Source organism: Canis lupus, chromosome 33 (genome assembly GCF_003254725.2).
Source record: "Canis lupus dingo isolate Sandy chromosome 33, ASM325472v2, whole genome shotgun sequence".
Taxonomy (NCBI): domain Eukaryota; kingdom Metazoa; phylum Chordata; class Mammalia; order Carnivora; family Canidae; genus Canis; species Canis lupus.
Genome location: NC_064275.1, coordinates 3,230,167 through 3,257,338, shown reverse-complemented (window position 1 = coordinate 3,257,338; position 27,172 = coordinate 3,230,167). Strand labels below are relative to the sequence as shown.

Below are 27,172 nucleotides of genomic sequence, written 5' to 3'. Positions count from 1 at the left end.
TGCTGCTAACTGCAAGGTTTGTGTGGGCATTTGGGAATTGAAACGAACAACTCAAGTGGGTAAGCATTTAGCCTCAATATGGACCGATAATAACTCCAACTATAAAAAGTAAGTGGAGGGAACCCCTGCATACTTTTTGTTTCTAATGGAATGGTTGAGTGACAGGATTGCACATTGTCACAATAACACAAATGCTGCCCTATACTCATTGACCTTAATCCAAACACTCCGTAATGAACCTACTTTTCAGAACGTTGATTATACCATTAGTTATATTTGAAGGTTGTTAGTTTAAATCCCGTTGATTGCCTTTAGATGTGCTGCTTAGCTTTCTGATAGTACACATTTTTTTTACTCCGTAGGAGTTCTTTATTAAGGTAAAAAATCATTCAGTTTTTTTCTGCTCTCCAATCAGGACCAATCAATATCCCTAAGACTGAGAAAGGAAAACAAGATTACAGTGCTGCATATTTCAGGTTGTCTTATGGTGTGTGTGTGTGTGTGTGTGTGTGTGTGCACGAGCGTGTATACAGAAAGAGAGAGTGAGAGAGAAAAAGAGAATACGGCCAATTAAGTCCATAAATTATATCGTGATTATGGTTCTAAGAAGTAATATATGCTTTAAGAAAAATACTTCAATATAGCGTAAAAATGGAATCAATAGTTGACTTTTTACTTATTTTAGACAGTTCAGTTTTTCCCAACGTTTTAAATTGAAATTTTTCTATACCTACAAAAATGTTGGAGGAATAGTACCATTGAACACTTGTACCTTTCACGTAGTTCACAAATTGTTAACAATTTGTCAGATTTTTTGCTGCATTTCATGTTTATCTCTCTGTTTTCTTTCCTTAGTAAAAAAAAATTGAGATTAAGTTGCAGATCTCATTATATTTCTCCACTAAAATTTGAATACATTTCTCCATTACCACAATACCATGGTCACTCTTCCCAAATTTAAGAATGATAAATAAATAAATAAATAAATAAATAAATAAATAAATACACACATACGTATGTATGTATGATATATATATTTATATAATCGTTCAGTATATGGTTAATATATATGCCTATATTCATTTTTTTCTTTTTCTAAAGTCTTTCATGACATTAACAATATTAAAGAATCTAGGTCAGTTGCCTTACAGAAAGTAGCATATTTCATCTTACTTGATTGTTTCAACATTAAATTCAGAATACACACTCACACACACACACACACACACACAAATGCATTTTGCAAGACTATTCTAAACAAGGTGTTTTGTGTTTTCCATTGCATCATATTAGAAGGCACACGAATGTCAGATGGTTTCTGTTACCAGCAACGCTAAATTTTGATCACTTGGTTAAGGTGATATCCACAAGTCTCTCCATTTCAAAGATATAATTTTACTCTTATAATTAATATGTCATCCATTGGGGGTGATATTACTAAATCATTTCATCTAGGTTTTAACATTTATTTGCATAGAACTATTCAAATTAATTTCTTTATTCCACATATAAATTTAATTATCAAAAATTATCTAACATCATGAATTTTCACATCATTCCCTTATATGTTCCTAATAAATTCTGACATGTAGCTTCCTTTTTATCTATATCTATATCTATATCTATATATAGATATAGATATAGATATAGATATATATTTAGGAATTCTTCTATCTCGTTTATGTTTAATGTTTGTTCCAGTCACTTAGTAAAGAGATCATAAATTTCAAATAGGAAGACTTTTGTTGTTATTATTAACATTATTTCATGGCTTCATGATCACAGAAATGTTATTTTTATTGTTTGAAATTTGTGGAATTAATTAGGTTTTTCTTTGTTGACCCAATGCCTACTCAGTTTTCAGGAGTGATCCATGTATGACTGAATGAAACAAAGGAAATGAAAGTACACAGATTAAGATGGAGCAAGTGAGCAAGGAAGTATATGTGTATACGAGACATTTACTATCTCCCTTCCATGAAGAGGAATGTTTGTAGAGATGAGATTCATAAGGGTCTAAGAATCCATCCTTTCCTCACGAATTTCTTATGGGGTTTTGAAACAAAATCTCCGTGTGGTATCTTGGCATGATTCATCTAAAGCTCATTAAAGGCACATAGTTCATGTGACAAAGTTTTGTCCTAGCTCTGATGGGCCAATCTTTACAATAGGGAGTAATAGCTGAAACCCAAGACTATTTAGTGCCTACCTCAGGCCAGATTTGTGCAGGTGGCAGATTTTTGTCATAAAAATTGAGGAATATTAAGGTAATACTTAAGTATTAAATTGGTGAGATTAAATATTTCTGTAGTCTCAAACATCTTGGCTTAAAAATATTTAAGATTGTTTCTATGGTAGAAAAGAAAACAAATGAATATTTCAGAGACTGGAAGAATAGTGAGGGGGTAACAACAGACATTGATCAAAATAATGTATTCTTGGTAACCAAATATTTCAGTAATTTTTTTTCTGAAATAGCTTTACTATGGCATCATCAAGTAATCTGGCTTCTCAAAACTGGATTTATAATAGTTTTTAAAATGACAATGTTTAATAAAGCCACTGAGATTGAAAATGAGCAAAAATAGATTGTGTAGCATCATATGGCCATTCAAGCTAATTACTTAGGAATAATGTACTTTGCCAAATGATATGAATGATTTATGCCATATGGCTGCTGAGGGATTCTTTAATATATCAGAACAGCCTATCTTTATGAAGATCACATGCTTTATTGTTAAAAAGTTTTACTGAATTTGTAAATCCATTTTAAATAGTAAGTGTTCCATCTTATAATGTTTTCTTATAAGACAATATAGGCTATTAATGCTAAGAATGTAAGTCACACTGTGCCATCATTCATAATGCAAACATAAGAGCATGGCAAACTTAAATGAAATTTAATATTAATAAATTAAGTGGAGTAAATATTAATTTAATGTAATTTAAAAGAAACAAATTAATATTGTTTATTCAGGATCCTCACCAGTATTTACCAGACCACAGAGAGTTTTCAAAGAGTCAAATGTTTACACCATCCAAAAACTATTAGGAGATACTGACTGAATTTAGGATAATGGTCTCTAATAATAGGAAAAAATCAAAATAAAATTTCATTTTATCTTTAAATAAAATACACTTATATAGTAATAAAATAAGAGTCTTCAAATTCACCACTACTGGTAACCGTATTTTAGTCAAGGAAAGAGAATTGAAACCTAATCATATAAATTATTCAGGAGAGAAAGTACAATGCTGAAGACCCCATCCTCCTTGGAGCTGGGTAAATTAACCCCTCACTTTAGCATTTCCCAGAGGATATCCAAGGCTCCTTAAGTCTGAAATCCATGTTAGGACGTGACATTATGACATTATTGACAGCACCACTGAGTACAGGATACCCTTACTGAAACTTTGGTCAAAGTTACCCAATGCGGTTCTTCTTTGTCAGTGATTCTGGTCTTTCTGGGGGAAATCACCTATTTATTACTTTCCCAAAGCCATGAGATCACAAGAGTAATGATGAGGGTCCTATTCTGAGTACAAAGAAAATAAAAGGACCAGGTGGTGGACTCACTGTCTGCTTGCTCTACCAACGAATTGCAGAGAGGATTTTAGAGGGAGTCAGAAGCATGTGTAACAAATGATGTTAAGCTTTGTAGAGTTTGTAAAGAGTCTTCATAGACTGATTGGGAGTTCAGCTTATACTGGGGGACTTTCCATGAGAAACAGGAAATATTGGGGCACCTGGGGGGCTCAGTGGTGGAGTGTCTGCCTTTGGTTCACTTCGTGACCTCGGGGTCCTGGGATCGAGTCCTGCGTCGGGTTTCCTGCATGGAGCCTGCTTCTCCCTCTGCTGTGTCTCTGCCTCTCTCTCTGTGTCTCTCATGAATAAATAAATAAAATCTTTAAAAAAAAAAAGAAATAGGAAATATTATTCTCTCTCTTCTGTTGTGGAGAGTAAAAAGAAGACTTAATATCCAAATTCTTACAACAGTATGTACGTAACTTTAAAAAACATATACGTAAAGCAAGAGAAAATATAGGGAATGGGCTTTGGATTCTGCCAATATGGTTCAAGTCTCAGCCTGGTCACTACCTGGAAAATATTGTATTAACTCTACTTGTGTTCTGGCTACACATTGAGCTAATAATTATGAGGTTGTCAAAATTAAAACGCATTATGAGTGTAAAGAACTTAACATATTTCTTGGCATGCATTATGGCCTCAGTATATAGTAACTTTGATTAAAACTGTAGTTGAGGGGTGTCCGGGTGGCTCAGTGGTGGAGCGTCCCTGCATGGAGCCTGCTTCTCCCTCTGCCTGTGTCTCTGTATGTCTCTCTGTCTCTCTCATGAATAAATTAATAAACCTTTAAAAAAACAAACTGTAGTTGAATGAGTATATTCATCCTTCAAACCACAGACTTACATTTATTCATTTAATAAGAGAGTCCTCCCAGTGCCACACACTCCCCAGACACGAGGGGATACAGCAGCGGATAGGACAAGCTACCTCTGCTCTATAGAGCTTAGAGTTAACAAATGAGAGACATTTAAAAAATATTAACACAAAATTATATTTGCACAGCCACAGAAAGTCCTGAAAGGAAAAGATTACAAGATGCTCTCCAAGAGGGAATACTAGATCAAATCTGGATAAGTGCTCCAGGACTTCGAGGACCAGATTCATTTGATAAACTTATTAATAATTAAGTTTTTCCTGTTCAAGTCCCTGAACAGTGATAAAGTGGCATTTGTGAATCCTTTCTAGGTTAACTTTGTGCTCTAGTACTAGATATTGCATTTCAGGGGCAAATTTTATGTAATATATACTGTGATGGGAGTGAGAGGGTTTTTACAAACTAGCTGGAGTTTGGTTAGGTGTTTATAATCACCAGCTTGGAAGAGATAGGCCTTGGCTTTATGAAAACATTTTGACTTTTGTTACCGTCCTTGTTATTGTGATGTTGTTGACAGTCTTATTGTTGGTAAAGAGTTCAAATGGCCAATTCCCTTGGGAGAGGCTTTAGCAAAAAAGAAAAATAATAATAATAATTAATTTGATCTGCATGATAAAATGACAGAATATTGTGCTTCTAAAATAAGCAAGTGGGGAGGAGAAAAGGACAGAAATTTGAAGACATGGACAATTCAGAGTCCAATTAAAGACTCTTTGGAGATAAGAAAAGAGAAATTTCCTAAGCTGTCCTATGTTTAAATGACCAGTTAAATTTGAAAAACAACGTTATCTGCCTTTTAGCCCAAAGTGGTTTCTGATTATGTGGAGTACTCACCCTTGTGTATCACCAAACTTTCAATAGAGACGATCATAAGAGTATTGTGTATCTCTTATTTCGGGTAATAAAAAGGAAGCTGAGTCCCATACTCAGTTTAGAGTAAGGAAGGATCAAACATACAAAGGAAGCAGGATTGTGGTGAGAAAGGAGGGTAGAGTAACACAGCTCCCCTTCTCTCCTGCCTTCAAGACCTCAAAGACATTAGTAAGGGAGGAAATGAAAATGGGTTCTTAAATAAGTTATTAAGATACTGGATGTAAAGATCACCATGAAAGATTGGAACACATGGGGATACTGGAGTTATAAATGAATTTAAAAGCACTCACATGTTCTGCATATAATTTATTAATAAAGAATTATTTATGAAAAATATTAAAAACATGTGAGATAAATATTTATATTTAACACCAAAACAAATTTCATTGTCCAGTGGACAGATGTATTAAAACACACACACACACACACACACACACACACACTGGCACAAGCACTCAGACACATACACACACAAATATAGCCATAAAAATAGGACAGATGTACTCAAGAACATTTGTAAAACTTAAGGCAGTGTGTGAAAATTTCTGCTTGAATTTCACACAGAAACTGCTAAAAAATAGAGTGTAGACCTTGTATGAACCGCATTTTCTACTGTCTCTGATACCTGGGCCCTCCAGACCACAAAAGGTTAACCTAACTCCTACAGACAGCATCAGACTCTCCAGCGGGCGTGCCATTCATACGCAAAGTAAGCCATCCACCGGGCGTTCCTTCTCCTTCCTTCTTTATTGGACTTTCACTTGGGGCCTCTATCCCTGGCCCTAATCTCCTCACAGGGCTGGTCTGAGACAGCTAAAGGCAATCCCCTCACTCTAGAGCCTGGCAAAATTTTTCAAATTTGTTAATCCCGAATCTGATTGGATTGCTTACCCTGCCCTGCCCATTCCTTCCCAGGAAAACCATTATAAAGTCTTTCCCTGGAAATTCCCTACTCTCTCTCAGCCTGTGACTAATACTGGTGTTCTCTTGCAGGGCCCTGCGTGGAGTGGAGCGATCTCCTGCTCCTCCGAACTGTGAGTCATCAATGGCAATCATTTCCTGACCTGCTGGCTTCACCATACCTGAATAATAATAAATCCTACATCCGCAGACAGACCTATCTTAAATAGAGTAGTCAAGAAAAGTCAACTTAAGTCCATTATTCCATTCTTATGGATCCATCAGCTGATCTTTCTTACTCTTCAAAGCAACACAAAGGAATATATGTAAATAAAGGTGTGAAATCATACATTAAATATCAGTTAAAAGGAAGATAGCTAGGAAAATGTGAAAAGAAAGCCAATCTCCTTTGAATCAATTGGCAATTTAGCATCATTTAAAGAACTAGTGGCCATTTTTCCTAATAAGTGCCCTGGGAGAAAGAATAAAAAATGTGCAAGTGCTGCTCTATATAAAATTAGAGGTTAAATTTTAAAGTTTTTTTTTTTTTAAATTATTAATTAGTATAGATTGGAGCAGTGCTGTGAGGAAATGCTAAAGCATAAATCCAATTGGTTCTGGATAGCAAGATATTCAGCAAATGGAAACAGAGCTAATTAAAATGAAAACCATTCCTTGAACAAAGGCACTATGAGATGAAGAAGCACGGCCATTAGCAATGGAAATTAAAAAAGATTTTAGTTATAAACAATTTTTCACTTGACCAAGTATAACTATTGCAAGAAGAATTTATAATATTTGTCATTTTCAAAGATCGGCATTTTAGTCAACAAGCTAATATCAAATCAATCAGCAACAGTAAAAGCAGATTTTATACACTCATATGACATACATAAGAATTCTAAGATCAGGGCATCGATTAGATAAAAAAAAAAAAAAAAACATCAACAACAGAAAACAACAAAACAAAACTCGTTCTGTTTGTCCATTTAACTTGCCTAAAATACTGCCATTTCATGATTGGTTCATGAGGTGGCCACACACTGAGAATGCCTAATCTGTAGCAGAATTACTGAGATGTGGTATTTTTCTATCTAAAGAAGCTATCCTATTAATATTATTGTACAAATAGAGCAATTTCTGCCAGTGATATATTTTAAATACTACAATATTGCTAGAGGGACTTCTCTCATGGAGAGAACTGTATTTTGATGAAGAGTAATGCGTATTTTTAAAATATTGATTACTTCAATTTTTTAAGAATATTTAAATAACAACTAAGAATAAATCATTTCTATTGGTTTCGGGTGTTAAATACATTATTCAAAAGCTAACCCTGATCACAATAAGAATATACTTTAACATTTACTCTGTAGCATTGTACTGTTTATTTGTAATTTACAATTACCAGAGATATATTTTGCATCTCAAAAATCTATAGAAATGATATTAGCTGTGGAGATTACATTCAGAAATCTGGCCTGACGCTTCTAGATTTCGAATTACACCCCCACTATTTAGTAATTACTTTTAGGAAAATTTTCTAACCCAGCTGGATCTAATTTCTAAGTAAGGATTACAGAAGTACCCATCTCTTGGGATTCTTTTTTAGGTTTAAAATGTAAAACACCTCATAGCTAAAGCTGTTTAAACTCTTCTTTTATACTTTGCCACCCCCCCCCACCCCCACCAACGTGGTGTACACAAGCTCAACTTCCAAAGCTACACCTACAGTTCTCTTTGTGGCTTTCAATGGCTAAGCCCTCCTTACTTCCTGCGTGGCATGCTGGGTGTGCTAGTAATCAATCAAACAACCCTCCACGATGACTCACAGAATTGGTGTGTAACTATTCCCCTGTTCTCATTTGTGTTTACCTAAGTACTAGAAAGTCAGTGGAAAAAATCTCTAGTTGTTTATGGTATAAACTGGTTTATGAAAAATCCCTCCTCCCTTCCTTCCCCTGGGTCATTTTCCCCAAACCTAGATTCACGTGGATTCTCGTCTCATGGTCAGCATGTGGGTGGCCTCGTACTAATACAGTCATTACCGGAAGTGGTCCTAGAAAAAAACAGATCTCCAGCATAAGATTTTGAAATGGAAACAAGAAAGCTACTGCTGTTGATAAGTAGAGAGTTAATAGTATTTATCATGCAATAGCATTGAAATTAGTAAGATTTTCCCAGGTGGAGGAATTAGGGTAGAATACGGGTAACAGGGGGATATATTGGTTCATGCAGTAGCTCTAGTTCTCTGAGTTACATAATACGATTATTTGTTCAGTGTAACCCAAACAGTGAAGACAGGGAATGACAGACTCCAGTTGGCCAACCACCAAGGCAAGACATGAGGTGAAAACCAGAAAGCACGTATGGAGGCTTTTGAAAAGCTAGACTTCTATGATTGGAGACAGACTGGTCTGAACCTTCCACCCATGACTTTAGAGTAGCTTAGTTACAAGGGAGGATGAGATAGACTGGTACTCCTGTGTGAGATCCAAACTCAAATGTACAACTGCCTAGTGGCTGTATGATGTCTCACTGGCTGACGGTGTTTCCCTGGGGGATGAACACATTTCATTTATTAAAGGAATAAGGAATGGCCTATTGGTGGATGGGGAAGGACAAATAATTAAGACAGTGCTATCAATCCACTGTAGATCTGGATTGAGTGTACATAGGAGATATTTTAAGGGAGATAAGCTCTCTATTGTAATGAATGGTGACAGAACTCCAGGGCCACTGAGGCCCCTTGGCAATACCAGTGAAGCACGGTGGATATGTTCCTCGTGAAGGACACTCCTCACTGTGATTGTGAACAAGAAGCTCTGAATCACGAAGGCCTGTGACAGTGGCTGATAGACCCTAGTATTCCAAAGGCAGTGAAAACTGCCACCAGTGGTGATTTTATGTGACTTGTATAAAGGGAAAGGGTCGAGACCTCATGAACAAAAGGCTGACTCAGTGGCTACATTGTGAAGTCATGATCTTCAATCCAGTTTACAGATCTGAGACATTTCCTTAAAATGTGAGAACATGATGATATAGAGGACAAAACCCTTTGATGAGAGACACTTCGCTGCCCGAGACTCCAGTTTTCCCCCAATGAGCTGATCAACATTTCCCTCATCCCCCACAAAAAGCCTTTTTTTCTGGAACTGGAGAAATAAAGAGATCTTTTGAGGAATAATGGATACAGTATCACCCTACACTACCCTGGTTCTTCTGTCAATTAATTAATCAATTTCAGACAGAGCCGATTTTACAGCAAGGGAAGTTGTCACCGATAAAGAAGGGCATGATGTAATGACCAAGGGGTCACTTCTCTAAGAAGACATAACAATTCTTAACATGTATGTGCATAACAATAGGGCATCAAACTATGAGAGGCTAAAACTGACTCAAGGAGAAGTAGATGAATCTCTGATCATAGTTGGAGACTGTATAGTTGGAGACTCTCTGAGCTGGACAGACCCAGCAGGGAGAAAATTAGTAAGGACATCGTTGAACTCAACACCATCACTGAAGTGGATGCACTTTGCATCTATATAATACTTTGTCCAAAAACCCCAGAATAATCATTCTTCTCAGGTGTACATGAAATAACTAGACCACATTCTGGGCCATAAAACATGTCTTTTGACATTTTTAAAAATAGAAATCATGCCGTGTCCACTTTAAGGCCACAAGGGAATTAAACGAAAAATCAGTAACAGAAAAAGAATTGGAAAATCGTGAAATATGTGGCGATTAACAACACACTTCTGTATGACGGAAAAGTCGAAAAAGAAATCTCAAACGTGATTTAAAAACTAGACTAAATGAAAATGAAAACCCACCTTCTCAAAATTTGTGAGAGGCAGTAAAAGCCGCAACATCTTGAAAAATCATTAACAGGCTGAAGAAAATTTAATTTTGTGGTGGGTCAGAATAACACCTTCAGAGATGTCCCTACCCTATCCTCTGAAACCCGTAACTACATATGATACCTTACTTGGGAAAAGGAACATTGTAGATGACATCAAGTTAATAATTTGGGTTGGGGTGATTCTCCAAGTGGGCCCAATGACACCATGATCATCCCTCTTTGAGGGAAGCAGGAGGGTCAGGGGTGGAGACGTGACACCTAAAGCAAGGGTAAGTGGTGCTTTCTGAAGGTGGAGGAAGGGACCACGAGCCAAGGATGCAGTCGGCTTCTAGCAGCTGGAAAAAGCAAACAGGCTGCCCCGTAGAGTCTCCTGGAAGAACACGGCCCTCAATTCCTTGGGAGAACTATTTAAAACTGCAAAGGGTCATCTTGCAGAGAGAACGCTGATTAGCCCTACAAACTCTGGGTATTCGTAGTTTATATGTCCCCTTGGCATGGTCATTGCTTCACGTGTTCTTATTCAGAAGTGTCCTCCGGGACCTCTCAGTAGCTGAGCTACTGGGCCCTTAGCGATAACAACAGTTCCAACATGCCAACATGTTCCCAATGTCTTTTGTACGGTTTCCAGGTTTTCACAATTCAGTCCCTGACTTCACTCTGACAGATCACCTTTGAACACTCAACTGCCTTGGAAATTCCAACATCCTGATCACTACACCCTAGAGTCAAGGTTCAGCCCTTCCTGCCTTCTGTCCTGTAAGATGGGGGCTTCTTTGGAAGCCACTGGAGCTTCAGGGCAACTCTCAGTCTCTACTAATGGGTTTTCAATTGTGTGATAATGACCCTAAACTCTTCATTACCTTCCTACAGCCTAGTACCACCATCCAGTGCCAGTGTCCTCCCATCTATCACACCCCCTGTGGCTGGCAGGTCATTCACCGGCCAGGAAGACTGACCTCTCAAGTACTAATACCTTGCTGAGTCATTGGCTTGAGCAGGATCCAAGAATAACAACAGGGCCTTGACTTGGAAATGGATGTAGGACGTGAGGAAGCAGAACTCCCACCAGCCCCATCCTCCCAGTTTGTGCCTCTGAACAGCATACTCCCAGGTCCGCCACAGGGAGCTCCAGGCTTCTCAGATTCTTGGGCTAGTTTGGTTTGAGTTGATAAGACTGTGCTCTGCGAATGTGCTTTTTCCCGTAGATATCAGCCAAAGATAGCTCATTTCAAAGCACATAAATACATACCAGTATTTTACCCCTGTGAATGCAGTCATGGACACTAATTTACATAAAGTATAATATTTGTTATTTACTAATCCCCAAATCATGTATTCTTGACTGAAGAGTTACAGCAGAAAAAAAAAAAAAAAATCCCTGTAATCATGTGCACTTTCTTTCCTGGCTGCTGTATTAAGCTGTTGAGTGGCTCTCCGAAGATCTGGGAATGTTGAAATACTATTGCAGATTTTTTTCCATTTTGTCCAACAGAAAATGGCATAAATAGGCTGTTTTTCATTCTCTTTATTCCATTTACCAAATAATTGTCTTTTTCTTAATCAACCTTCCTTTCGAGCTTTGGTTCATTTTTATTGTGTGAAAAATAAGCAGCAATCCCTTAGACATTGACTGCAGCAGTTTTTATGACTATGCTATGACCCCAACTCTTTAATTTGTTTTGCTTTTAAGCATTTGATGAATGATTCTAAATGGGTGTTTTTTTCTTCCTATGTATATGTAAAGTATTTCATGCTGTAAAATGTGGTGGCACAGAGGATAGATATCAGCTGTTTCAGGTTTTCCTTTTCTGGGAAAGTGTTTTGCGGTGCTGTCAAATAACTATCCCAGACACATTTCCATGTCACCAGGGCCTAATAATTTGTTGGATTTTAAGAAATTCAAAGGTCTTTATTTTCAGTGACTTGGGCAAAATAAGCTAAAATATATTAGGAAGAAGATTTCCTTTAATTTAAAATTTGGAATTTATGATGGTCCCATTTTTCTTCCCCGATAGGAATTTTTTTTCCATCCTAAAATACTTACATAACATGCATGTTTCCATGGCTCTCTTTGGTCTTTCGGTCTCCAAAAAAAGAGAACTAATATAAATCGTAAATATTATTTCCAATAGCAGAGACTTACTGGAGTAAATAGGTTTCAAATGGGTTTTTGAACTTAGAGGGTGGAGTATTAGCAAAATGGAAAAAGTAAGATAAAGTGTAATGGGGCAATGCCAGAAATGTTCAAGGAAAGCTGCGGTGACTCATATTTCTGTGAAATCCAAGGCCTTCAGTGCTGGTGAGTATAGTTGGGAAAAAAAAAAAGGAAGCATCTAGCAACACAGCTTGCTTAGGAAACCATACATAAGGCGCAGTTGCTGGCATGTAGCAAGTAGAAGGCTAGTGGTGGAAATGTGTCCGACAGGATGCCAGCCACTTAGCAGGTGTCTTTTCATTTGATCTTCATGAGAACCCTGTGAGATAAATATCTCCATTTGGAGATTTTTTTTGTGTGTGTTTGAAAGGACTCTTAGAAAAATAAAACTTTGCAACTACAAAGTGGCAGAAAAAAAATAATGTAATCGAGTTCTTTTAACATGTTTGTAATGTCTGCCGACTTCCAACTTAGGACTTTTGACCCAATGTGATAGTCAAGTACCGATAGAATTGTATCTGTGTCATGGAAATAGCTCTGGTCCTATTATAGGAAGGGAAAAGGACTTGCAATATTCTAAGCAAGAGATCCTGAGTATGTGAAGCATGACTGGGCAGTGGGTAACATGTTTAGATGTTTTAAAAGATGTAGTCTCTGGGGATTGCTATAATTGAACTATTTGCAAATTTCAAAGAAACATGTAAAAAATAAAAATAAACTGAGACTAGTACTGAGAAAGTGAAAGAGGCTTTTCTATCTGTTTGGGTGGAGTCAGATTATACATAGGGATGTGTCAGGTGGGTGAGTAGAGAGAGAACATTCTAGACCTGAAGCATAGTTAACTCAACAATAAGGAATTCTGATACAGTAAGATTCTATGTTAATCTAACAGATTTCTTTTTTTTTTAATTTTTTTTATTTATTTATGGTAGTCACAGAGAGAGAGAGAGAAAGAGGCAGAGACATAGGCAGAGGGAGAAGCAGGCTCCATGCACCGGGAGCCCGACGTGGGATTTGATCCTGGGTCTCCAGGATTGCGCCCTGGGCCAAAGGCAGGCGCCAAACCGCTGCGCCACCCAGGGATCCCAGATTCTATGTTAATCTAATTGCCTTTTTAAGATACTCTTTGATCTGAAATAGTTTGTTTTAATTTGTTTTATTGAATTTATAACATTTGAGAGGAGGGCTGTGGATATAATATCTGTATCTGGATTAAAAGCAAAGTGCAAACTTTGTGAACATGTGAAAGCCCAGTTTTTTGGGTTTTTTTTTTTGTTTTGTTTTGTTTTTTTGACATGTTTGCTGTTGTAGCTATTGAAGTCTTGGTGTAATATATATAGAGAAGTATTTTGGACTGGAAAATACAGCTCTATAACATTTCCAACTATTGGCAAAAAAGAGAAAAATCAATTTTAATTTTGTTTTGTGTCTATAAATAGGAAGTATTTGTAAATGTGAAGTTTAACTTGACATTCTCCAAAAGAAAGTTAAGAAAAGTCCAACTTTTCTGAAAGTATTTCCCATGGATACAGCCAATATTATTCTTAGATTTGAAGTGTTGCTTAAAAGAAAACACATCAAAGAGAATTTTCAAGACCCAAAAGAGAGAAGAAGCAAAGCTTGTGTGAGAGCATTAGGAGAGTGTTGGGTGTAGTGGGAAAAAAAAAAATAATAATAAATAAATAAAATAAAGAAATACAATATCATTAAGTATTATTTTTTCTCTTATTAGTAACATAGGAAACAGTATCTGGTTAAAGAAGAAAAAATAAAAAATAAAATTTAATGTGTAAATATGAAGCAGGATATAATGGATTCCTTAAAAAGAAAAATGACTTCTTCCGGGAAGAAATAGATTTATGAGTGAAATATACCTAGATCATGTATTAACTGAAGTAGTTATCGCGACTATTTTATTTATACTTTATACCCCTTGAATAAAGCTAAATGATAATACCCAAAACTAAGTAACATAATTGTAAACAGGAAAGACAGAGTTGTTTCTATCCGTAATTGCATAATTGCAGTGCTAGCACACTGCTGAACAAAATAGTCATATACCATGAACCATGTCTGGAATCCACAGAACCAGAGCTCGAGGCAAGAGCTCACCTGAGGGGAATTTATTTGGAAGTCAATCACAGGCAGCAGGCCTGCATAACTAGGCAGAGCGAAATAGGGAAGGAGGAAAAGGCAATTAGTAAAAGCCAATAAAGGATTATTATAAAGTTGGCTACCACTGTGGGTAATGGTGTACAATCCTACTGGGAACGTCTGAGTACTCCTACAAAATGCATTTCAGAATTGTCTGCCGAGCAATGAAAGGGAGAATCATTTATCTATTGGCTCTTAACTCTTACTGATTAAGGATTGCCCTGGAGCAGGGGAGGAGGAAATTCATCCTTCTTAGAACCAGTTTAAAAATCCGTGAAGGTCAAGTGAGCTCCAGCAGGTATCCACCTGTCTGGAATCATAGACTTCTCAGGTCATGGGCAAAGTGTGTATGGTACATACTTGAGGTGAGGCAATGAAAGCTCCAAATGGGACAAAGGCCGCACAAAACTGTGTCCTAGAGCTGTGGCTGACATCCGATGAGGGATGAGGCCCAAGCAGATGTGAAGCAATGGGGAAGTGCCCCGGGTCTCTTCATGCCCCTGCAGGGACTATTATCCCTTCCCCAGTTGAATTAAGTCCATCACCAAACCCTTGATGTGGATATCACTAAACTCTACAGGAGACAATGCAGGAGAACTAGTAGGACAAATTCTATTAATTTTGTCCTGTATTCACTCTAGTAGATATTACTTAAAATCGTGTTTTACTTGCATTTTAAAAATTTTATGTTGTAGTTTTTGGTCACAGTTGTATTTGGAATTCCATTATAATTCCTTTGTGTTCCAAATATTGTGTAGAGACATGTATCTTTTCCCAAAAAGAAGACATTTTTTATTTCTAATGTTTTAATTCCTTATTTTAATGTACCGTATATGGATGTATTGTGGCGAGTATGATATCTGGCCTTTGATCTCCGTTGAGTCTTTATTATCTCTTCATAATAGGGAATTTGTTTACAAATACCTCTAACAACCATATACAAATTTAACTCTGGTAGCATGCTAGAGTATGAAGATAGATCATAAGCTGGATGTCACGTGAAAGGTCAAGTTAGCCAGATGGTTTATCCACTTAGTAAATCCTAACTGAGGAAAAGGGAGTCTAAGCAACTTGTAAAGGCATTGGAAAAAAAAAATTGGGAGAGAGACTCTCTAGTTGAGGAATTTAAAAAAAAAAAAAATTAAACACAAAGGACTGCAGGTGCCAAACAACTGGAAGCAAAGAAGTGGTTCAGTGTTCAGAAAGCCAAAGGCGTGGCAAGGCAAGAACAGAGTTGGTCAGAAGCCACATTTTGACGGTGCATCTCAAAACTGCAAGGACAGTGCTGTCTGGAAGGGACCTTTTAGGTTCTAAAAAAGATCACGGTCAGTCTCCAGGCTTGTCCCCCCACCCCCACCCCAGGATCAATGCAAGCTTGAGATCAGGTACCTGATGAGCACCTGTATGCTTGTAGTGAGCCAGACTTTTGCTGAATAAATTGTGATGTTGTCACCTCAAGTAGTTAACACACTTAAATGCTGAAATCTAACTCTGTCTAGTGAAGATGTAGAATGTTTTGCTACTTTTATATTAATATAGCTCACATTTGGGGAGCACTTATTTTGTTCCACATTTTGTATTTTAATTCTCTCAACAAATGTATGTGTTGGATGATATCTTCCCAGCTTTATAATGAAAAAAAAAAAAAAAAAAAAGAAAGAAAGAAAGAAAGAAAGAAAGAAAGAAAGAAAGAAAGAAAGAAAAGAAAAAAAGATGCTCAACTCTGTGAAGGAACTTGTCTACATTAAAACAGCTAGAAAGTGTTAGAGGAGGATTTCAACACAGGAAATCTGACTTAGAGCTTGGGTTCACTTTTATGTTGCGTAGATATTTACCGCAATGTCAATAACAAAAAAATGTTATTTTTTGCTGCAATGTGATAAAAAGTTTTTTTTCATATAGATAAAGATACAGATTTTTATTCTGCTACATTTCCAGTACATCAGTTCTATAAGAGAAATAGCTACAATAGTGTGTGCTGGGCATATTAGATATAACTCTCCTTCCTTGATCCTGCTCAGTATTTTCCACGTTTTAGAGATAAGGACATGAGACCCAAAAAATAAATTTCCCAGAGTAACAGTACTATTAAGAAGAATAGGGGGAAAAAATATGTCCACATGCTTAAGCTTTTACTGCTTTGCCAATATGAGAAGAATCTACACTGGATGCAGCTATTCTGGGCATTACCTTTTGTCTCCATGCTCAAGAAGTGCGGTGGAACCACAGACTGGATGCTGGGCAATCATCCAGCAAGACAATGAACATAGAAGAAAGAGCTGCTAAATGCCATTACCAGAGCCATGTTAGAGGAATGAGTCCACTCACATATTTATAAGACTTATCAGCCATGAGCCAATGGGAGTGCGTAGTGTGTGATCCCCAAAAGCATGACAATAGGAAAGGCTTTGATTGAGAATTACATTCTTTCTATCTCCCAGCCTTATGGTTCCCAATGATGTTAAACTGAGGATTTATAAAATACAGAATTTTTTTTTTTGCTCTTTTCCACACTAAAAAGGATAAACTAAACCTATAAATAAAAAGTGGTTGGTTTTTGGCTTGTCTAGTTCCAGCTAAATGGTCTGGGTTACTCAATTAACTATGAGCAAAATGATAATCGTCTTACAGTGATTCAACACAGTGGAACAAATTCTGTTCAATCAAAAGAAACAATTCATCTAGTGGGAACTTTTCTAACTGGCTTTTTTGCTCCAACCTAAAATCCTTTTCACTGCTTCCATCTTGGCTGCTTATGAGACTAGTCAATCCTATCTATATCTTCTACCTGAATGAGACAGCATAGGCTTAAACTGGGCTCAGAAAATATTTTAGGTAAAGAGTTAGGGGGTAAATACTTTTGGCTTTGAGGGTCACACAGTTGCTTTCATGACTACTCCATTCTACTGTTGTAGCCAAGAACAGAGATGATATGTAAGTGGTTGATTATGACTCGGTTCCAACAAAACATTTTGAACACTGAAATTTGGATTTTTGTATAATGTTCATGTGGCATAAAATATTATCCTTTTTTGATTTTTTAAAATTATTAAAGTAAATATAAGAATCATTCTTAGCTTGTGAGTAGTATGAAAGCAGGCTGTTGGCTAGATTTTTGTCCCTAGGTCATCACTGGCTGACCATTGATTTAAAGAATCAAATATAGAGGGGCAGCCCTGGTGGCTCAGTGGTTTAGCAGCGCCTTCATCCCAGGGCCTGATCCTGGAGACCCAGGATCAAGTTCCAAGTCAGGCCCCTTGCGTGGAGACTGCTTCTCCCTCTGCCTGTGTCTCTGTCTCTCTCTGTGTGTCTCTCATGAATAAATAAATTTAAAAATCTTAAAAAAAAATCAAATATAGAGAACAAAGTGATGGTTACCAGAGGTGAAGGAAAGAAGGGAATGTGTAAGAGTGGTGAAGGAGAGTGGGAGCTTCAGGCTTCCAATAATGGAATGAATAATGAGTATGAAAAATACAGCATGGGGAAACTAGACAATGGTATTGTCAAAGTGCTGTATGGTGACAGATGGTAGCGACACTTGTAAAATAGCATGACATATAGAACTGCTCCTTAAACCACTATTTTTACACCTAAAATTAATATAGCATTGCTTGTCAACTATACTTCAAAAATACAATTATATAAAAAAATAAAATTGAAGAAAGGAAACAAATAAGATCTTTTATTCAAAAGGACTAATGCTCAATGTTGTCAGTTGTTACTTTACAATTTGTCAAAGACATTTTAAAATAAGAAACGGGTTTGGTGCAGTTAAGTAACCATAGGAAGACTAGTTTGACTCTAAGAAAGAACAAATGTGTAGTGTGAGCAAAGTTATATAAGTTATTCGCGTTTCATTGATTGTATCTCTAATGGTTTTTTTAAACTTAAGCAGGTGCATAATGTGTCTGTATCCTTATTAATCTTAGTTGTGAGAATTACACTAGGATTTGATTAGAAAATATTAGAGAAATGGGGAAATTATGAATACCCCATGTATGAACGAAAATTCTGTTTCTATTTTCTATTATATTACATAGAGCTATAAATTGTTTATTTGTGTAATGGATAAAATATTAAGAAATATGTACAATTCTGGAGATAAGGAAGAAAAGAAGCATTATTTCAACTGCAATGGTTATATATATATATCTATATATCATAATTTCCATTCTCAGTTACTTCAGCACAATAAGGGAAAGAAAAAATCGACTATGAATATAATAAATAGTAAAAATGTATTTGATAAAAGCATCAACATATAATGTGTTTGGAACATCATTATGTCATAAGCAGTGGCAACTAGTTAATTGTGAGAATTCATTTAAAAAGATTACGATTCCAAGGAAGTCAGAAAAAGAGCCAAGCCCTCAAAGAAATGGAAAAGTACTCAGAACATAGGATGTAAGCAACTTCTACCTGAAGAACATATTCAAAAGCAAGTATTTAGTGAAGAATTTTTGAATAATGAAAACGCTGACAAAAGATCTTCCTTTTACAGAGTGGAGACATTTAAAATAATGTCTCCCTCAATCCTTTGGGTTTACTTCACTTTGTTCTTACTATTAAGAACCCAGAAGAATTGAAACAAACAAACAAAAAACCCACAAAAGGATTCTTTTCTGATCTGTTTGAGTATTTGGGAAAGTAAACAAATCTGTATCTTTGTTAAGTAACCCTTTTCTATCTCACTGATGAGCTGGAACCCTGACACAGTGGAAAGCCAATATCTGAACACCTGGGAATCCTGTTCTCCACTCCCGGGGAATCCAATAATCACATCCTTCTCTTCTAGATGTACTTAAAATAATATGTAACATGGTCAGGAACGTGTGGATGCTGGTTAGGTTGGGGCTTATAGGAGATCTAGGCAGAAAGAAATTCCACCTGTGTTCTAGAGTTCTTTTCTACTTCATGATGAGCGGTTCAAAACACATTGTACACCTGAAACTAATATAACACTTGTATATTAACTATACTGGACTTTTAAACATTTTTAAACACAGAAGCTAGCTAGGAAAAAAAAAACAGTGCATTCTCTGTAACTGTTGGGGCATCCCCTCTGTCAGTTATGAGACACTCTTTTCGGATTTGCTTTACGAACCAATTTCTACTTAGACATATGTTTCTAAATGGTCTGTGCTAGCAACAAAGGTATTTAAGGAAGAATTTGAGCATCTTCTAGCTCTTAGTTTCACCATTCAAGAAAGTGTCCTAGTGACCTCTTTTAGCTAACCCTCCATGAAATGTAAAGAAAGTCATCCTCCTCCGGTAATGGATGTAAGACCATGAAGTCTATTCTTATTCAAATATATGTGAAATTTGCAAATGGACTTTCACCTAATTCAATGAAATCAGCTTCATTGAAGTTAGATTCTGTTTGGAATCTTCCATTGAATTCTTGAATTCTGTGCCAAATGGCTCTTTGGGACCACATCTGCATTCTTTATTGACAAGGAACACAACCGTGGCATGATACTTTATTTTTAATTAGAAAGGTGGGTGAAGAACTGATCAGGAAAATCCAGGAGGTTTACTCCATTTCTTAAGAACTCTCGGGAGGTATTTGGAACCACAGTTGCCGTTGATCTGTGTCATTTGAGGCTTCTTTGATGAATATTGTCACAATGCCTTTTTTTGTCTATTCACTTTGAGTGAATGCTGTTATGTATTAAAGCTCAACCCAATTCTAATGTTTTGTTCTAAAATATGTCCCCAGAAGATATCTGAATGTTGGATAAAGGCCTCCCTTTATTCCAAGGGGAGCTTTTGAAATATCTAAAAAAAGAGCTTTGGAATTTTTCTAGGTTTTGGAGGAGCCTCATTAATGAACAATGATCAGTCTTTTTCTTTTTTGGTACATACTCCAGAGTATTCCATTCCATATCAGTAATGTAATGGCTTGTGAGGTCTAATTATTCTACTTATAATCAAGAAAAATGCCAAAGAGTGATGTGGTCATTGTATACGAATCTTCCTTGCTCCCCCCCAATTCATATGGAAACACTTACATTGCCTGGGAAAACATCTCCCTCTGATATTAGTCAGGATGGTGCATCTTTGGTGAACAGTTGCCGTCATGCTGCCTTGGCCTGACCCATGGATGTATCTAGTGGTGTAAATTAGATCTGTGGGTTTTCTCTTCCACTTTTATAATGTAAATGCTGTCTCTGAAATAGCTATCTGGCTTCAGAGAACATTGGGAAATATTTCATTGATGAACATCTTGATATTTCTTTTGCCCTACTTGATAATGTTACTGCTGGAATAGTTTACATCTCAATAATCATGGTCAGGTACGTTGTGTTTCTCTTTTCTTCTGAGTCAAAGAACCATGTCTTATATTTACCATGGATTAGTCCCCCACCCCTTTGATAGCTTTAGAATCTGGACAATCATATCGTTCTGTTTTTGGTGCCATCACAGAAGTCTTTATTATACTTCAATTATTTCCTTCCCCCAAAATACAAATGACCTGCCCATGCCCCCATAGAAGAAACACGCACTTGGACAGAGTCTTCCTCTTTCATGCCATCTAAAAATACATTTTCATATCTCATTTCTGTATTTCATGGAACAACTCCAGGTTCCTGGAAATCATATAAGAGTGCGGATAAATGCTTGCTTATCGTGTCTGCCCTAATAGACTTTGTTCTTACAGGTACCTACAAAAGTTTCTGGCCAGAATGAGTATCAAGTCCTTTAGAACATTTCATTTAGTTTTGTTCACTAGGTTTTAAATATGTTTTACTTTGATTAGCAAGCTGTTATTTCTCTTCAATTTATTTCTTTTCTTCCTCCAAGAGTGTGCATTTTTGAGCCAAATAAACTGTAAGTTTTGGCAAACAAAAATAGACTTTTTTTGTCAAAATGTAGAACATCTCCTAAACAGTAGATACCTCAGGTTATTGTAGCTTCTAAAACAAAATACTTGTTGGTATTATTTTTAGTTAATTTATCACTTACAGAGATTGCATGGTTTCACTTGTCATAAAAAGTGTAAATGTTTTTTCCCAGATTCTTACATTTAAAAAAACTATGCCAAAAAAGGAGAAGGAAGAGAAGGAGTAAGAAGACAAAGAGGAGAGATTCAATATTGGATAACTGAATTACTTACCCAAATCACCACAGTCTTTCCTATTTTATATTTAACTTTTGATTTCTTATACCTGCCTAATGAAGTCCCTCCATGCCATCCCATGCCTCTTGTGAAAGTTTTTAAGAAATCACTATGTGTTTCAATTCATTAAGTATATGAAATATATGAACATAGCAAATACCTTAGACTATAAATTAAGGATGAACACATAGTTAAATTTTATTTAAAAGCTTTAAATATTTAATATCTATTCTTTAAAATATTGCTTTAGATGTGCAGTCTAATCAGTTAAAAATATGACTTCATATAACAGACATTTACAGCAGAGCATTATTGTGAATATTTAATCCCATATTTTCTTAAACTTGCCTGAACAAATATATGTCCTAGGTTTCATCAGAAAGGAACATTTAAAACAAGTCAAATCTCATAAGCATGCCATTATCACTTAAAATATGTAATTCTTATTTCAAAATCTGGAAAAAATTAATAATAAAACTTCTATCATTCACAGAGTAGTTTAAAATGCCTCATTTATTCTCAAGAATTTTTTAAATTGATTCCGTTTTCCTAGTTTTTTTTTTTTTTCTTTTTCTGCTGCGTTGTCTTGGCATCTTACACAGTAGCTATAAGTATATATAATATTACAGTATACTGCTTTATTCTGTTTTACATACAAATCAAAGTTTGCCAAATTAAGATTCAGAATCTATGGAATAAACTTCTTAATTTATTTTTTATTTATAAAAATAAATGTTCATGATTTGCTAAATTAGCTTTCTTTATTGGAAATAGTTTTGTGGCATCAGAAAAAATCTCCTTTGAGTTTGGTGTCTTCTTAGGAAAGTGAAAGAAGTAGAGAAGGGGCTTTCTGCTATATTTTTCAAAAATTCTTCACCTTACCATTTTTAGGCCTCTAACCTGAAATACATTCTTCTTTGTGAAGTTTGTAACAATTATTTAGATGGTTGATGATCCACATACCATTTCTTTATTGGGGCCACCAAGCATGTTTGTAGTATTTCACCACTAAAGGAGACTCAGTGTTAACTTAGGTGTGGCTTTTTCACTTTGAGATAACATGGCACATTGGGGAGATACATGACATATCATCTTCTACATATAAGTTACTCATAAATCGAGAACATTTTTTTATGATTGATTTTGAAACTTAATCTTGGAATTTATCAGACTCAAACATAGCAAGACCTGCCACGTAAAAATAAATCGCACGTTTTAGATGTAATTAGAAATAACACCTGATAGGAATCACTTCTGCTATGGATGTTTTGAAATAGTTACTGTATTTTAATTATGACATTTGCTGGGGCAGCCCAGGTGGCTCAGCGGTTTAGCACCGCCTTCAGCCCGGGGCCTGATCCTGGAGACCTGGATCCAGTCCCACGTTGGGCTCCCTGCATGGAGCCTGCTTCTCCCTCTGCCTGTGTCTCTGCTTCTGTGTGTGTGTGTCTCTCATGAATAAATAAATAAAAATATTTTTTAAAAAATATGACATTTGTATGCTCTAAGTAAATAAATATCTAAATTTTCTCAGCATTGAAACATATACCTTCCAGGAAAGCATCTGTCACTGTCATTGCATCTTGCTTTTATACAATTTAAGGTCAATCAGTTTTGATAACTTACAGAGAAGATTGATAACCCCTAATCTTTGTTAAGCTTCTTTATTAAAGACCATCAAGATTTAATTTTTTTTTAATCTTACCACTTGGTAGATAAATGGCTTACAAGTCCCTTCTTTTCTAACTTTTCTAATTAATCTGAATGTCATTTGGGAGGGCAGGGAATAGGAGGGCTTTTTTTTTTTTTTTTTAAAGTCTTGCAAGCTAACTCTTATAAATATGTTTTTTATCAATGTCAACTCCCAGATAATGCCATCTGTGCTAATCCCTAGCCCTCTCTACCGTAGTGCTCTAAGTTGTCTTTCGCTTTGATTTATCAGACAGCTGACCCTGGCCTAACCCTGTCAGCTTTAGTTCAGAGGAACTCTCACAAAAGATAGGCCTCTGATCTGACAAATTGATTGGCTGCAAGGAACAGTTTAACTGGAAAAGGATCTCCCTAACAAGTGATAAAGCCCTTTTATTCCCAGCTTATAGCTTTGGGTATGTGGGCAGAATTTACAAAATGTCCCACAGAAGAAGGAAATGTGAGTAATCTGGAAAGCTGAATATAGAGGGAAGCGATAAAAGGCCCGCAGCTTCTGGTTAATGACAGTTCTGAGAATATCAGCGACTATATTTTATTTGAAAGCCTTTAAGTGGAGGTTAATGGAAAATGATCATCCTCATTAGAAAACAAATATGAAAATTCTCTTAGTGTTTCAAAGCTAACCTAGCAGGAGCATGATGATTAGGTGCAGGGATAATAGATGCCAAGCCATAGAAAAGCTATTGATCAGATTAAGGAACAGGTTGACGCAATACCCTTTGTCTGATGAAGCTGTTCAGTAACGTCTGCTCCTGGCACTTTGATTCTTGTCACATAATTTTGCTACTAGCAATCACAACTCCAGTACATTTTTATCCAAAAGGTTTAAGGCCACATTTCCATTTCCAAGTAGAATTAAAACATTTTTTTAAATTTTAATTCAGAAAAATATTTTAAAAACCAATATAAAATCCAAAAGATTTATCCTTTAAAGTACTTGGCTATTTTAATTATACCATGCTGTAAATTAGAGTTATTTCCACACCTTCTTTTTTATTTTATTTTATTTTATTATTTTATTTTATTTTATTTTATTTTAATTTTAAGATTTATTTACGTATGTTAGAGCAAAAGAGCGGGGGGGAGGGACAGGGGAGCGGGAGAGAGTCCTAAGCAGACTCCACGCCCCACGAGGGCCTCGATCTCAGGACCCTGAGATCACGACTTGAGCAGCAACCAGGACTTGAGCACCTAGCCCACTGCGCCCCCCGGGTGCCCCTCCACCTTCCTTTTCTTGACAATTTCTCTTTTGTTTTCCTTCACCTTCATTCTTTTTTTCCCCTCTCAATGCACTTTTCCATTTTTTTCTGTCCTCCTACCTCATGAAGGGTATATCCTAAACGAATGGCAGTCGGTAGCCCTTTTGTTCGTAATGACCTATCTCTTCTTCAGACGAGATCGGGCGCGTTCAGGGTGGTATGGCCGTAGACTCTCTTCTTCATGAGTAGGCCCAAACCAGAGCCAGATCAAGGATGGAGAAACTGATGATGTCTTTTGATTGGAACAGCTGTAGCCCTGATTCGACATTGAGAGGCAACAGATTTTAGGTCGCCAGTCCAACCTCCTGTCCGGAATGGGGACATGAGGCCTGGGCAAGGAAAGCCATCCTGATGTCAGGTCATCAAGAAATTATTGGTAATGGTAACCTCAGAGTTGAGAGTCTAGTTAGGCAGCAGCAAAAGTTCCATGAAAAATGCTACCACCATCCTAGCAGCCATCCTAAGACTGGCATGACTTGTATTTCCACGATAGCTGGGCTTCATTGATTTCTTTTTTATTCTGATTCGGGCCTCTGGCCTTCCTGGCAATCGTGTTAGCTACACGATAGCTTTTTATTTCATTCTTTTCATTTTTTATTTTTTATTTTTTATTTTTTGCTTTTTATTTCATTCTATTTCTGCCAAAGTTATCCAGAGTTAGACTTGCTTTATTTGCAGATGCCTAATCAGATGTTTTTGGATGAGGGAAATAAAGGCTAAGTTGACAGACCCACATTTTAAGGTTAGGTGATCGGGATGATGTGGGAGACTTTCCAATACAAGTCCAATAATTGGAAAGAAAAATACGATCCTTTCAAGGACTATTTTAATCTAATTTCTGAGCCGTTTAGGAAATATGATACACAGATGGACCCAGACGGTATGATACTAAGTGAAATAAGCCAGGCAGAGAAAAACAACACATAATTCCACTTACATGCAGAATTAAAGAAAACCAAAAAACAAAGCAAAAGAACCAATAAGCCAAATAGAAACAGATTCATAAATACAGAGAACAAACTGGTGGTTGCCAGAGGCTAAGGGGTTGGAGGGATGCGTGAAACAGGTGAAGGGGATTACGAGGAACACACTTCTAGTTATATAATAAATAAGACACAGAGATGAAAAGTATAGCCTAGGGAATATAGTATTGATAATTATTAATATTATTGAAATAACTATATGGTGAGAGGTGGTAACTACGCTCAGTGTGATGAGCGCCGGGTAGTGTGTAGAATTGTTGAATCACTATGTTGTATACCTGAAACATAACACTATATACCAATTACATTTTAGTAAAAAAAAAATACTATAAAAAAACAATAAAAAATAAACTCTTTACATAATATCTAGCATACTCTTGCATAGAGTAATTTTTCAATAAGTTTTTGAAAGTTTGGTAATGACCACCATACAAACTGCTTATCCTTTTCAAATCAGACATAGGGTTCAGAATCAGAAAAACTGACTGGGACACTTTCAAACCATACTTTATATAAAATATTCAAACAAATTTTTGATACTCATTGAATTATGAGTACTCATTATAACTCATTTAGTTTTTAAAAATATTTTATATTTCATTTTGATATTTGATATCCCTCTAATTAATTTTTTTAAGATTTTATTTATTTATTCATGAAACCTACAGAAAGGGAGGCAGAGACACAGGCAGAGGGAGAAGCAGGCTCCCTGCAGGGAGCTCGATGTGGGACTCGATCCCAGGACCCCAGGGTCACTCCCTGAGCTGAAGACACGCTCAACCACTGAACCACCCAGGCATCCCTCTAATTGTTTTTTAATACATATATATCACTTTTTAGAAATTACCTAATATTTATAACTTTATTTTCAGGTTTCCTAAATAAATTGCTACTTCCAGGAAAGCTGATAGTGTAATAATGTGCACCTTTCATAATTTTTAAAATTTTAATTACCTTATATCCTGTCAGTCATAATGTGTCCTTGTTTAGTGTAACGTTGTTTATTGGTTTAGCAAAGAAGACAAAAAAAGTATGATAAAAATAAAGCAAACAAAAGGACAATAATCTCGATACAACTCAGAATGTTTTAGTAACATTTAGCATTTTGAAATATTATGTATAAGAAAACAAGAAAATGAAAATACAACATGTCTAATAGAATATGACCCTTGAACATACTTTGTGTGCAGAAACTAAGGTTCATTTTGTCTTTTCCTTTGTAATATTAAATGGAATTTATGTCCAATTTCAGAGTTTGAGGAGTAGTAAGAAGAATAAATGTGTAGACCAACAAACCGAGATAGTAAATCAGGAGTGTTTGCATTGCAGGAGTCTTTGTCCAGTAAACATTTCTACTTGGTGTGGATGGAAATTGCGCCAACTACATCATCATTTTTGGTTAGACTATATCCCACATCGCAGTCTTATATGTAGTAAGATACAGAGTATATCTAGATTTAGTAAGAAAGTCTAAAACTATTTACTCATTAATAAACTTTTACTTTAGAAAAAGCTTCTGTACCTCAATCATTATGATAGTAGTTTGGGCTACAAAACCCGAATAGTATTTTATTAATTTTGAAAACACTGTGGTATATATTTATAGGAGGATGCAGTGATTCTATTTAATGGAAAATTGAGTGATCAATTTTTTTAAAAAGTAACTATTAACTAACTAATTTGAAAGCAC

The 27,172-nt window shown here is 36.1% G+C and overlaps 1 long non-coding RNA gene across 1 annotated transcript; it reads right to left on the bottom strand.

Annotated features, from left to right (window-relative positions):
• Window positions 1–233: 233 nt before the first annotated feature.
• On the bottom strand, window positions 234–20,789 carry LOC118353208 (uncharacterized). Its single transcript, XR_004811692.2, has 3 exons — window positions 20,422–20,789; window positions 773–850; window positions 234–436 (listed from the first exon to the last, which is right to left on the bottom strand). It is a non-coding gene; the product is annotated as an uncharacterized LOC118353208 (long non-coding RNA).
• Between the last annotated feature and the right edge of the window lie 6,383 nt (window positions 20,790–27,172).